Consider the following 12526-nt stretch of genomic DNA (forward strand, 5'->3'; position numbering starts at 1 on the left):
ACAAGTTCAGAGTGACTCGTGAGTTAACTACATCTTGGACACCCTGTAGTCCCAGGCAAGTTGTTTTGTTGTCTGTCTCGGTTTTCATTAATTTAACTACAAGGTGGAATTCTTTTTGTGGCTTGCTTGCACAGAAATAGTAACAGTTACTGCAGTTAGTAAGTAGCATATAATTGACTTTTTCCAGTTTCACCCAGTACTTGTGAATAACATGTGCCTTTCTTTGGCAGTTTACTACATAGACATGGATTTAACTTAAATTCCTAAGCCATCTTGCATGTTTATTTCATTGCCCAGCACTTCAGGAAGTCATGTGGAAGGTAGAGTTGGCTTCCCTGGGGGTAGCCAGAAATAGGGAGGAAGCAACGTGCAATATGTTCAAGCACCAGACTCTTCTCCTCCTACGTTTACTTTTCAGCTGGTTTAATTCCCTGAGCCAGCTCACCTGAAAATCATGCAAACACATGAAAGGAAGGGAAAAGCAAAGATGAAGAAGCAATAGGGGGTCAATTGCAACCCCAGCCAGCAACTGCCTCTACAAATGTGAGATTGGGCTCCCAACAGACTTTCATTCCTAGCCTTTCCCAGAAGGAACTGGGAGGTACTGATTCTGGTCCTCTGAGAGAAATAGCAGTACTGCCATCTTGCCAGAGCTCAGCGCTGCCAGACTGTTTTGCCAAGAAGCATTTGAGACTGCAGAGTAGATGCTCTCTTGATTAAATATGAAGAATTTGCATTACTAGATTACTCCACCAATCCGTCCAGCTCCACGTTCTGTTCCTGACAGCAGCCAGCACAGGTTCTTCAAAGCCTGGAGTGAAGTCCTCATTGTAGACAATTTTACAGCTAATAAAATTCTAAATGCCTTTATGCAGACAAATCCCTGCAGTTTTCACATCAGGAATTTGCATAGCTAAAGCTGAGAGCTGACCAAAGGATTTAGCCTAGCAGAAAATGCCAGGTCCCGGTTACCCTTAGAGCTTATGCTACTAATAACAATGAAAACAAGGAGCATAAGTGGAGTTATCTGCACTGTAACCAAGGACTGTCCTTAAAGAACATAGCTTTTAGGATTATATTTAGAGGGAAGAAGCATACATCTTCCCATGGCTGCTTTTTCCTTCCTCGTACCAAAAGCAGATCCCTGAGAGTATCTCCCCAGGAGGAGTTCTGCATGCAGGATTTCAGATGCAAAATGTAACCCCTGGGTAACCCCATCAGGCTGGTTTTGGTGCTTGGTATGCCACAAGGATACTTAAACTGAACTTGAGGAGGCAAAATTTGATTCATAAACAACTTTCAGATTTCATAACTGTCCAAACATTTACCACTTGGGTGAAGATAATTGTACTTGCATGCATTTCTGAAATCTATGACCGGGGTGAAAATAGGTATCATTCAATCACTCATCTCTCAACAGTAGCGGCAAATATACTGGCTGATCTACAAAGATAGCCTGGATTATTATTTTTTTTTATTGCTTCCTCCGCTATTTCATCATCATTTCCTTTTCCTGTTACTTTCCCAACCTTCCTGGAATTAATTTTAATTTGTACAATCCCTGTAGTACAAGCATGTCATACGTTTATACCGCAGCCTGTTACCACCCTATATAATGAACACAAAAGGCTCAAAGTTAACACACGCAAGCAACAGCAAACACTGCAAAGGACTATTTTGGGAGTCGGAGGCAAGGTCTAGGGGGCTTTTCATTTTGGATCAATGGGAGTGATAGAGACTTATAGTCATATCTTTGGGCTAGACAACTGTCTAGGCATAGTCTGCAATCAAGGGCTGTATATAGCTCACTTCTGCATGGCCAGAATCAACATGAAGCACTCAATATTTAATGAAGCCCTGGGTCCTTAGTAGGTGAGGTTGATCCAAGTCAGCTGTGCCACAGCCCAGCATTGAATTCAGCAGCTCTGCCCCCAGCCGTGCTGTTGTCCCATTCCTTGCACCAGCATTGCTACCCCCACAGCTGCATAAAGAACTTTTTTGGGGAGCTGAAACTAACTGCATAAAACTAAAAAGAAAAAGCTTCAGGAGCATTCAGATCTTTCTTTCATTGAGGAGTTGGTTCAGATCTCATGCCATGACCTTACAAGCAGCAGCAAAAAAACAAAGGGTAGGAACATAAAATTGAGGGCAGAAGGGCTGGAGGAGTCAGAGCAGCTCTGCTTTAAACTAGTTTATGCTGCACAGCATTACATTCTCACTCACTTCAGGCCTTCATTTGCACTGCTTTTGTGGGGCAAAGAAACCAGCATATACCAGAGTCCCCACACCTTACCACGTTAGAATCACTAGTCTCCAGATGTAATAAAATGTGCACCCTTGAGGGAAGGAAGGGTCTGACTTGAACTTTAGAACCAGTTGTCTGTTAACACTGAGAAGAGGGAAGGGGTTTGTGGCAGTTTGATGACTGTCAGTCCTGAATGAGACATGCATCTGCGTGTCCCAGGCATCTGCACTGTTTCTGCCTGTGCAGCACTAATCCTGCAGTTCTCCTTACTTGCATATATCTACCACCCTGGGGATACTTAATTATTGTATAAACTCATTTTAAAATTCTCTCCATTGCAGCTACTAACCCATCCATTAGAGAAATTTGCATCCCATGGTATGCAGAAACCTGGAGGTCTGTATCACTTGATAGTTCAACAAGGCAATTGTGGCTCTAGGACTTAAGTCAGCTTAAAGTTGTCTTGCTACCAGGTAATTACTAGGGCAGCAGATCTGCCCACCTGAGCTTCTCATTCTGATCCCCATATCATTTCTTGTTTTGCATCGCGTGCAAGAAAGGAGGTGATGCAGGGGCAGGACCAAGAGGCAGAGCATGGCACAGCTTCTTCTGGCTGGTGCACTAGTTGTCTTGCACTGCCTGAAAGACAATATGAAACAATAGCTTAAGAAACTAGACATACTGCTGTAGGCTTCAATTTGCTGCCTGAAGGTCTTTTGCTCCTCTGAAAACATTATCTGAAGATTCACAGAATACAAGAGGCTGTAACACCATGGCATTACACCGTCCTGTGTATATCAAAGCTACTTCAAAGAGGAGGAGAACTGCCATATGACACAATGCAATCAGACCTCTGGCTTCTGCTCCATGCCTTTGGGTTTTAAGTTTTTTTTCTTTATTTTTAACCTTCTGTCCTCCTGCAAACCTAATCTATCTCTTATCCTACACAAGCATGTAAAGGTTAAGCTTGAGTGACACATAGTTCATAGAGAGGCAAGCATCTATTATTACTTCTAAGCACCAAAAGTCAACTTGCTTCTCTACTGTCCTCATGTTAACATTTCACCTTTGCTTATCACTAAAGAGTTCTGCAAGACAGCACAAAACACATGGTGCGAGCAAGGAGTATATGGTGAATCAGGTGTACTCACTGCTTGTTTTGTGGACTGTGTGTGAGGTACAAGCAAAATGTTGCATCCTTCCATGCATCAACCTGATTTGCAGTGATGCAAGTGACTATGTGGGAAACAAAATAATTGGGGGTGAAATACAGAGACATGTCCCTTACCTGTTTCTCTCTAACATTCCAGCTGATGAACACCCATTGTACAGTGTTGTCTTACTGCCTGGAAACTGTCTAAATCCTGTACTAAACAACCATGGATTGGGCTGCTGACTCTGCTACATTCCTGTGCAGCTTAGTGCCACAGATATCCATCCTGTTGTCGCTTCTGTTTAATAATAAAAGCCATTCCTGTTTTGCATTGGGCTACATGCTAAAAAAAACCCAACAGTAAAAGAACATTGTGGGTGCAAATTCACCTGTTCAAAGGTTAGGAAATGTCAGGGTTAAGATTTTCTGTATCCCCCCATTCTACTTACAATACAGCCTTTAATTGTAAAGCCACATGCTATTTTTTCTGATGAAACCGTGTGCCTCATTCAGTGCAATAAATGGTGCCAATGCACACCTGTGCAATATATCATTTCATTCCCTTCACCTACCATCTAGTTCCAGGCTCTGCTTAACTATACACTAACCAAATCCCTTCCTTCTGTATAAAATAATTTATCTCTTCATGGACTCTCATGTGGTGCTCCTCAATATGCCACTTGAATGCTTCAGAGGCAGAAGTTAATTTATCTTTAAATTAAAGAGGAGTTTATATGCCCTCCATTTTAAAGATAGGAAGTTGATGAAGTGAGGCTGCCCTTACAAAGCAGAGAAACCCACCACCATGCACCCTCACACCCCATTTCCTCCAGTTGTCCATCCAGGCACCCAGGCTGGAGCACATGCCTGTCTCAAGGTCTGCATGCTGGGATGGATGTCTACCCTCCAAAATGGGGCTGTGAGGCATCTTCACTGCATCTCTCTGATGTTGCTCCACAACACAGCACACACAGCCACCACTGCTGCACACTCCTGGTTTATGCATTAACGAGTGAGATGAAATTAAAAAGCCAGCAGGTATTTCTTAAGAGTCCCACACATAGGTCCCAGATTCTTAGAGGGCTTTTACTTCAACGCTCCCAAATATGGCCACCCTTGATCTTATGTGCAGTCATAACTGCTCAACATTTTGGTGGGGGGGGTTGTAAAATCTCCAAGATCTCCAGTTGGGGAACTAAGGAGCACAGCCAAAGCCTGTGCTGCTAGATTTTTGTCTGCTGCTATATTTAGTCCAGCATTTTTCAAAATAGAGGGGTAACCACACATAAAATATAGGATCTTTAGAGTGGGACAAACACTTTTAAGTGACTTGGAGCTTACAGCATAGCCAGGAAGAGTCCATCAGTCCCTCAAAAGAGAGGGTTTGCCTGCTTGCACAGAAGGACCCTGCAGCCATGTCACAGCATGGCCATGGAGGCACAGGTTATTGGATCTCTGGAGTCTGGACAACCACCAACAGCATCTCAGTTTGCAGCAAAGACGTCTCAGTAATGACTTGGCCATTCAGTAACTAAATCCTCAGCAGAAAACACCCTCTCCTCTGGAGGAGGATTCAAGATGTTTGCTGGTGTCTGAGACACGGCAAGGCTTGAACTGTATATCCCCTGCCAAGCAAGGATCCATTTCCCATGAATCCTGATAGCAATGAGCACTCCTCTTTGCCAGTCCAGGGCTCACCCATTTTTGATACCATCCCACTCAACCAAGCCTGACTCTGGCTCCTCAACATGCAGCCTCATTTTTCTAGCCATAACAGAAATAAAAAACATCTGTTTAGTTACTCAGAGTGAAACTTTCTTTATGCATTTCCCAGGCCTTTCATTAGTATGCTTGTCTCACAATGTCTATTTTGTTCATCCCAAGGACTTGGAAGAGCCTTCTTCCCTTTCAGATCTTTGAATATCCATTATTCATTTTTTGTTTTGTCTGCCTGCATCTCCTCCCTGAAAGCGCTGACCAGTCACTTCGTCATATTAGTTTTCCTGGACCCAGTGTTCTTCCAACATTGGTCTTTTTAATTTTACCCTCAGATCTCTGAACAGTCTTTCATCACCTTATTGACTCCTTTATATCATTTGACTTTTTCATTTACAGTGAAATTGTCTTCAACAATACTGTAATTATTGCAGCATTTATAATCTAACCTGCTTTCACCTTCCAAGGTAGCAGTCCAGCCTCTGTATCTGCTGCCCACAGGGATTCACTCCCCAGGTGGCTGTGTTTATTGGATCATTTTGCTTCAGCCATCATATAGTTTCCTTGCAGCAATAGGAGAGACTTCAGGGAGGACTCCTTGCACTGAATAACAGCCACCTCTCATTTTCAAGCCTCAGAGATTTCAGGAACTCTTGTACAGCCATGAGGTATTGCTATGCTTAAAGTGATCACCTCTTAAATAGCACTAAATTAAAACAGCTTGTGCTTGTTATATCCATAATTCTCTCCCCTCTCAATTAAAAAACAAAGGGTACCTTTTTAAGATCTGCCCCTTTTCCTGATAGCCTGTCAGGTGACGTTTATGCTGGAGTGAGGACTCATTGTAATAATCTTTCTTTGGCAGTATTTATTGCACAGCTCGAATGGTTTCTACCCCAACAACATGTATGATCTGACAACTCTATCCTTTCTACCATTCCTCTCCAATCTCTAACAAGTTTCGTCCTTTCAGTCCCTGCAAGCTAATCTCAAGATTTCCACTCATTTCCACCCTCTGTTCCCAGATTTCATTGCCTGTTTGTCAGCAGTGCAAGGACCACTGCCCACTCCCTCTCTGCTGGGGTGATCCCCAGGTCGCTCTGTCCAGCATGTAGTGAATTTATCATTTAATCTTACTTTATCCCTTTTAATTTCCTGCACTCCTAACATGAATGTGTGGGCACATTTTTATATTTCTAAATTTTGAACTTCTTTTTTCAAATGAAAAAAAAATCATACCATGCTGATAAAGTGAGACACCCTCCCTGTACTGCATCACTCAAAGCCAAAACACATAAGCTTCCCAAAATAAGCCAGAATGCCCAATGAGGGAATACCCATCCCTTTGCTCACAGTTTCTTCTCACCCTATAAACCAGCTGAGTGCCCAGCTGCTCCTAAGCCAGCTGCACCAGCAACATGGCAGGACACATGGGCATGTGGCTTGTGGTGCAGTCAGCAGCTGGGCATGCAGCCCAGCACACGTGGCAAAACAGGGCTTGCCTGTGGGCAAAGGGAGACAAGGACTACGATATGCTGATAAAGGCATAAGCAGAAACAATAATAAAGAGAGAAAGCAGGGAGGAAGGGAGAGGAAGCATTAAGGGCAAGAGGCAGTTTGGGAAGGAAATAAAATACAAAGCCCACTCCTAATTTCTAGACAATGCCATTGTCACCTCCCTTCATTTATCACCTATCACATCAACTAATAATTTCATCAGATCACTCAGAAGAGGGAAAGGATGGAAAGCTAGAAAAGCAACAGCTTGAATCCTGAGAAAAAGTCTCTGCTTGTAACCTGGCACTTCTCTCACATCGCTGCTGCCTGATGCTAGTGCTTTAAGATAGTAATAACCTTCCCCACATCTGTTTATGTGGAAACTGTCTAATCCAGTCACTTCATCACACGAAACAGGCTGTGACACCCTCATTTGCTCCAGCATGAACATTTTGCATTCCTTCTTCATGTGGCAGCAGCAGGATCTCAAAGTGTTCATTTAGTCCTCGGTTTTCTATCCAGGGCTCAAAAGTCATATTTCACTGTATCAAATACTAAACATGGGATGACATTTAATTTTCAGCACAGGTTATATACCATTCCATAGCAGCGATCTATAGATCTAACAGTCTGACATGTGCTATATACTTGTTCAGCATATAACCACACATTTAGAGAAATACTGTTGACTTGCCATCCAGCTATTTAAAATGAATTAAGAGCAGCCTCAATTTTCACATCTGCTCCCTAATCTCTTTGCAAATTTGCAACCTCAGTTTTCTTGAGACACTTTCCCCTTATCACATGTATCACCTTTCTTGGAATACGGGAGATGCAACATAACAAATTAAAACTGACTATTCAGGCAGAAGCTGTGTGAGTGATCATTCTCACACATACCTGGCACTGACTGGCCTCCCTTTTAATAGGACACAGCCCCCACGATATTGTTTGGCGCTCACCTCACTGCATCTGGTGCATTTTAAACCTCCGAAGTCCAAAACAGAAGGCAAACCTCAACATAGCTTAAAAAACATAAGCTGACGCCAGGGTTGCTGTCCATCTATAGCTTCAAGTCTCTTACTGAATATGCCCTCCTCTTCTTCCCCAAAGACCATTCTTAACTTTTCTGGCCTTGGACTCAGAAGCTCTGTTGATTTAAACTTGTGACAGCCCTTGCATGGTTTTTTCTGCTTCTGAGTGACTGCAGTAGTGGTTTGAACTCTTACAAAGAGCACCAGAGCATCTGTACTTGGGTCATATCAAAGGCCCAGCAAGTCCAGTACCTCATCGTTAACAGGAGGCAATAGCAGATGCTCATTATAAGCTGCTATCAGTTTACATTAATATGCCAGGCTGCACAAACCACAGCTGAAGCCTCTGACTCTCCATCTATCTTGGATTTAGTTGCCCTTGTTACAAACCTCACTCCTGCTTTGTGGAGTAGATGTGGTGGGGAGAAGGTGATTAGTGTAGCTGAAGCTATATATAAGGAAAAGTGAACCAGACCCTATAGACTTTTCCACCTGTTTTAGTATGAGCTCTTCCTTTCCAGTCAGAAATTGAACCAAGCCTTCAAATTGCTGTATCTATCTGCGTAGCTTCACTCTCCTGTTCCTGAACCCCAAAATGAAAGAATTTCCTCTCAAGATTTATGTATTGTAGATTCCCTGGAAAAAGAAAATGTACATTTTGAAACGAACAGTGGAATTAAAAAACAGGAGGTTTTTTACGTGATCATGTAGGTACTACATGACCAGTAATAAAGCTAGAAAATCCTTAGATCAAAGTGACATTTAAACTGGAAGACCTCCCTTTACAATACAGTATTACACATTCGAAGAGCTATTAACTCCCATAGTAAATCCTCGTGGATTGTCACCAGTGGGAAAGACTGTGGATGTACAGCTTCTAGTAGGAACAGGCATTTTTGTTTGGAGATGCAGTTGGACATACACAGTTTAGATCAATGTTGCCTTGTATTAGTTCACCTGGTAAATTTGCTTTGCTTAATGGGTTTAGTTGTATTTAAATATTTTACAAAGTACATTGTTGCCTTATGAAGCACTGGGAAGTATGGAGGCAAGTAACACGAATTACTTATCTCAGTAATGACCTTCGCAATATTGGTATGGTGTAAGAAGAGCTTGGTTACTAGCAATGGCAGGACAGGTTAATATTTTTACTTTAAACTCATGAACTTTATGAGCAAGTTGTGTGTCTTGAGCACTGGGCCAGAATCATCACTGCTTTACGCCTACTTAGTTTGGACATTGGAAGAGTACAGATAAACAACACTAGCCAAAATCTGATTGCAGTACTAGATAGAGAAATGAGGTTTCAGTTAAAATTATGTTTTCACAGAAAGTACCCAGCCTTTTGTGATGTTTTTTTCATTGTCAAAATACAGAATATTTGGACAGCACCAACACTCTCTCAAGTTATCTCTGAAAACTAATTCTTCCCCTTCTCTTCTCTCCTAGACAGAAAAACCCCATATTTATCCTTGCACGGAACCTAGTTTCCTAGGCAAGCCCACCAGTAAATCAAAAATTTTTACTACTTTTGTATGTGTGTAAATAATGATGCAAAGTAATGAAGATAAGGGCTGTGGGACTTCTGTGTACTGTTTTTTCAAACCCATTATCCTCCACAGTTACAGCATTTTTCTTCTCTATACTCCTTATGCCTTGTTTTTGCTACACTGTAAATGTAAAGAAACCAAAACCTGAAGACAAAATTCCTAACAACAACGGTTTGGAACTACTGCCAGCTTTTAAAAAACATTGTTTAATTGAAAAGTTATAAAGTAAAAGCAAGTACATGAATTGTTGAAATTGCCTGCATGAAACATTTATAGTGAAAAACTCCATTCCACAAAGATAGAATGGAAGGACATCTTTTATGCAAAAATAAAACAATTTATTTGTCTGCAAAGCTGACATCTTGGAAGCGTGCCTCTGGAGAACAAAGCAGAGCACAGAGCTGCAGAAAAATGCTAACCCTACTTGCTGAAGCATTCCTGCATCCACATGAGTGACCTAAGGGAGGGGATGAGGAGGAAAGGTGGCACGGAGATATAATGAATTAAACTGCCCCCTCCCATGTGAAGAAGTGTAAATAAAAATCAAAGGGATCTTTATCCCACTGACAATATGGTATGCAAGGTCGCATGGTCTAATATTTTAAGAGGATTAGAACTAAATCTCCGCAAACTTTGAAATGACCCAACCAAGCCTGTGAGCTTTTCAGTTTAAATGGGTGCACAGCATGACTTCTATGGTCAGCTGGAATTTGGCAGGATGAGAGGTACTGAAGTAGTCTCTGAAACAATCCAGTCCTGCAGTGATTGGTTTTGCCGGGTATCTGTTAATTTGGAGCTGTGCAGGAGGTGGAAACAAAGCGGATCATGAAAAAGCTCAACAATTATGAACAAAGTTTGTGCAAATAGGAAAAAATACCCAATAAAAAAATTTTTATTGACCAAATTAAGAACACCATTTATGTAGTTTTGCTTCATTTCTAGGAGATCTACAAACACCAGGGTTCAACTGGAGCACCACAAACCACTTACACAGCACTTCCATCACTCTCAAAAGCCATAGTTCTCTGAAAATATGCAAAGCATACAGAAGAAAGCCCTGCTCTGGACAGTGAGAACAAGCTTTTACCAAAATACCTCTATTTGAACCTCAGATGTTATCGCCTGCAAGATGCATACAGAGTAAATCTAATCAGATAGGGAAAATTCCTAATTGTCCAGCAGAATTTAGCCATCACCTGGCAAGAAACCACTATCACACGAACAAGAAGCAATCCTAACTATCGCACACAAAAATAGCATAACAACATGCATTCAACCTGAACCATCGATTGTCATTATGGGCACAGCTGACAAAATTAATTAATTAATTAATAAAATAAAATACATCTGCTCTGAAAGCAAAGCATGTAACTCTATGTGCTTGTGTTTAGGAGTATTGCAAAATGCTTCCACACTAAAAGCAGTGGTAATAAAGCGGCTGGGGAGATACATTCCCTCTAATGCTGATGGCTGCCCTTTGGAGATCAGGTTTGATCCTCCACATAGGGAGAGATGCAAACATTTGCTTTCCAGAGTAGTGTCCCAGACAAGTACTTTCTAAATATTTGTGCCAACAAATTGTACCTGCAATTACCTAGGAACTGAAACTGCTGCTGATCTGCCAGAAATTTTTGAAAGATTCATCAATTTCCGAATGAGTGCAGAACCCTTCTAGATATTAAATAAAAATTATTTTCTTAAAAAATGAGAACAACTTATATTATTAATGGGAACAAAGCGGCTGACGAATTCTGGTTAGCTCTGTACCCTGTCATCCTTTCATGTGGAAGTGCTGATGCAGATACGCAGCATTTCCTTTCCTTTGCCACAGCCAATGCTTTTTTTACAGCTCTGTCAGGTCCACTTTCTTCCAGCCTTCCTGTTGCTTCTACTAAATGAATTTATAAGCTAGCCAAGAGGCCCCTGAGTGAAATGGAAAACTACAGCAGACAGTGAATTTTTCAGGAGACAGTGTAAGGAGTTTTAAACAACCACAAGACCCTCTCAGAAGGCAATGTTGTGTGTGTTGACTGAGACTCTCTCAGTAACTCTTAAGACAAAAAAGTGCTGCTTCAAAAGTTAGGGTTTTTTTCTTTTTAATGGCATTCAGTACTAGTGTGTTCCCAGAGGCTTCACTGGCAAAACACATGGAGGCAGCAGGACTAAGAAGCTGTAGGGTGAGCTCAGTGTTCTCCAGCAGCTGTTCGTTAGATCGAACTCCTCCCTGTACACCTGTATGTCCCTGAGAGGTCAAAACAGAAGTGTTGCGGGGTTAAGTTAAAAAACACTAAAAAAAAGCAACATTTTTAGAGAGCATGTCAAGTAAGCAACATTCTACATAATAACCCAGTTTTAAGAACCTATCTGAAGATCTTAATTAGCCTATTCTGCTGTTAATTTCACATATCCCTTCTTTGCCTTCAGTATCTTTATAGAACAATTTGCCAGCAACTGCATCTAAGTTTAAACCCATATCCATCTAAGCAGGATATGATTATGATTATTTATGATTAGTCCTCCAAGCATTCCCACTTGATCAGCATAAGAACACTGAGAAATTACCTCCCTTCACTGCTGTCCCTAAGTAACCTCCTGCACCCCACTAAAGTTATATTTTTTTTCAACAGACCTTTTATGGGTTATTTTTCCTTTTTCTGGTACACTCTTGTCAGTTTTACGGAACATTCTCAACGTTATTACTTGATGGAAGATGATTATCCTTTTTATTCTTGGATATTCTTGGGACAAAATGCCAGTCTGCTACATGGGGCCAACAATTTTATCTGTTTGTGTCCCAGGTAAGATGCTTCCAGACTGTTCCTGTCAGTGTTAGAAGGCGTGGCAGCTGCCAGCGCCCTTGAGATGTGCAGGGATGTGCAGTGACACCAGCGTGTCTCATTGGTTTACCCGGTGTCGTGGTTTAAGTCCAGCCAGTAACTTAGAACCACACAGCCACTCGCTCATTCCCCACCCCTGCTCCTGGAGGGATGGGAAGGAGAATCGAAAGAATGTGACCCCCATGTGTTGAGGTAAGAACAGTCCAGTAGCTAAGGTATAACACAAACCACTACTGCTGCCACCAATAATAATAATGATAAGGGAAATAACAAGGGAAGAGAATACAACTGCTCACCACCCACCAACCAATACCCCGCCCGACCAGGCAGTGATCTAACCCTTCCGGGTAACTGCCCCCAGTTTCTATACTGGGCATGACTTGCTGTGGTATGGAATACCTCTTTGGTTAGTTTGGGTCAGGTGTCCTGTCCCTGCTTCCTCCTGGCTTCCCCTCCTTCCTGGCAGAGCATGAGACTCAGAAAGTCCTTGGTCA

The sequence above is a fragment of the Psittacula echo genome (assembly GCF_963264785.1).
Source record: "Psittacula echo genome assembly, chromosome: 2".
In the NCBI taxonomy this organism is placed as follows: Eukaryota; Metazoa; Chordata; class Aves; order Psittaciformes; family Psittacidae; genus Psittacula; species Psittacula echo.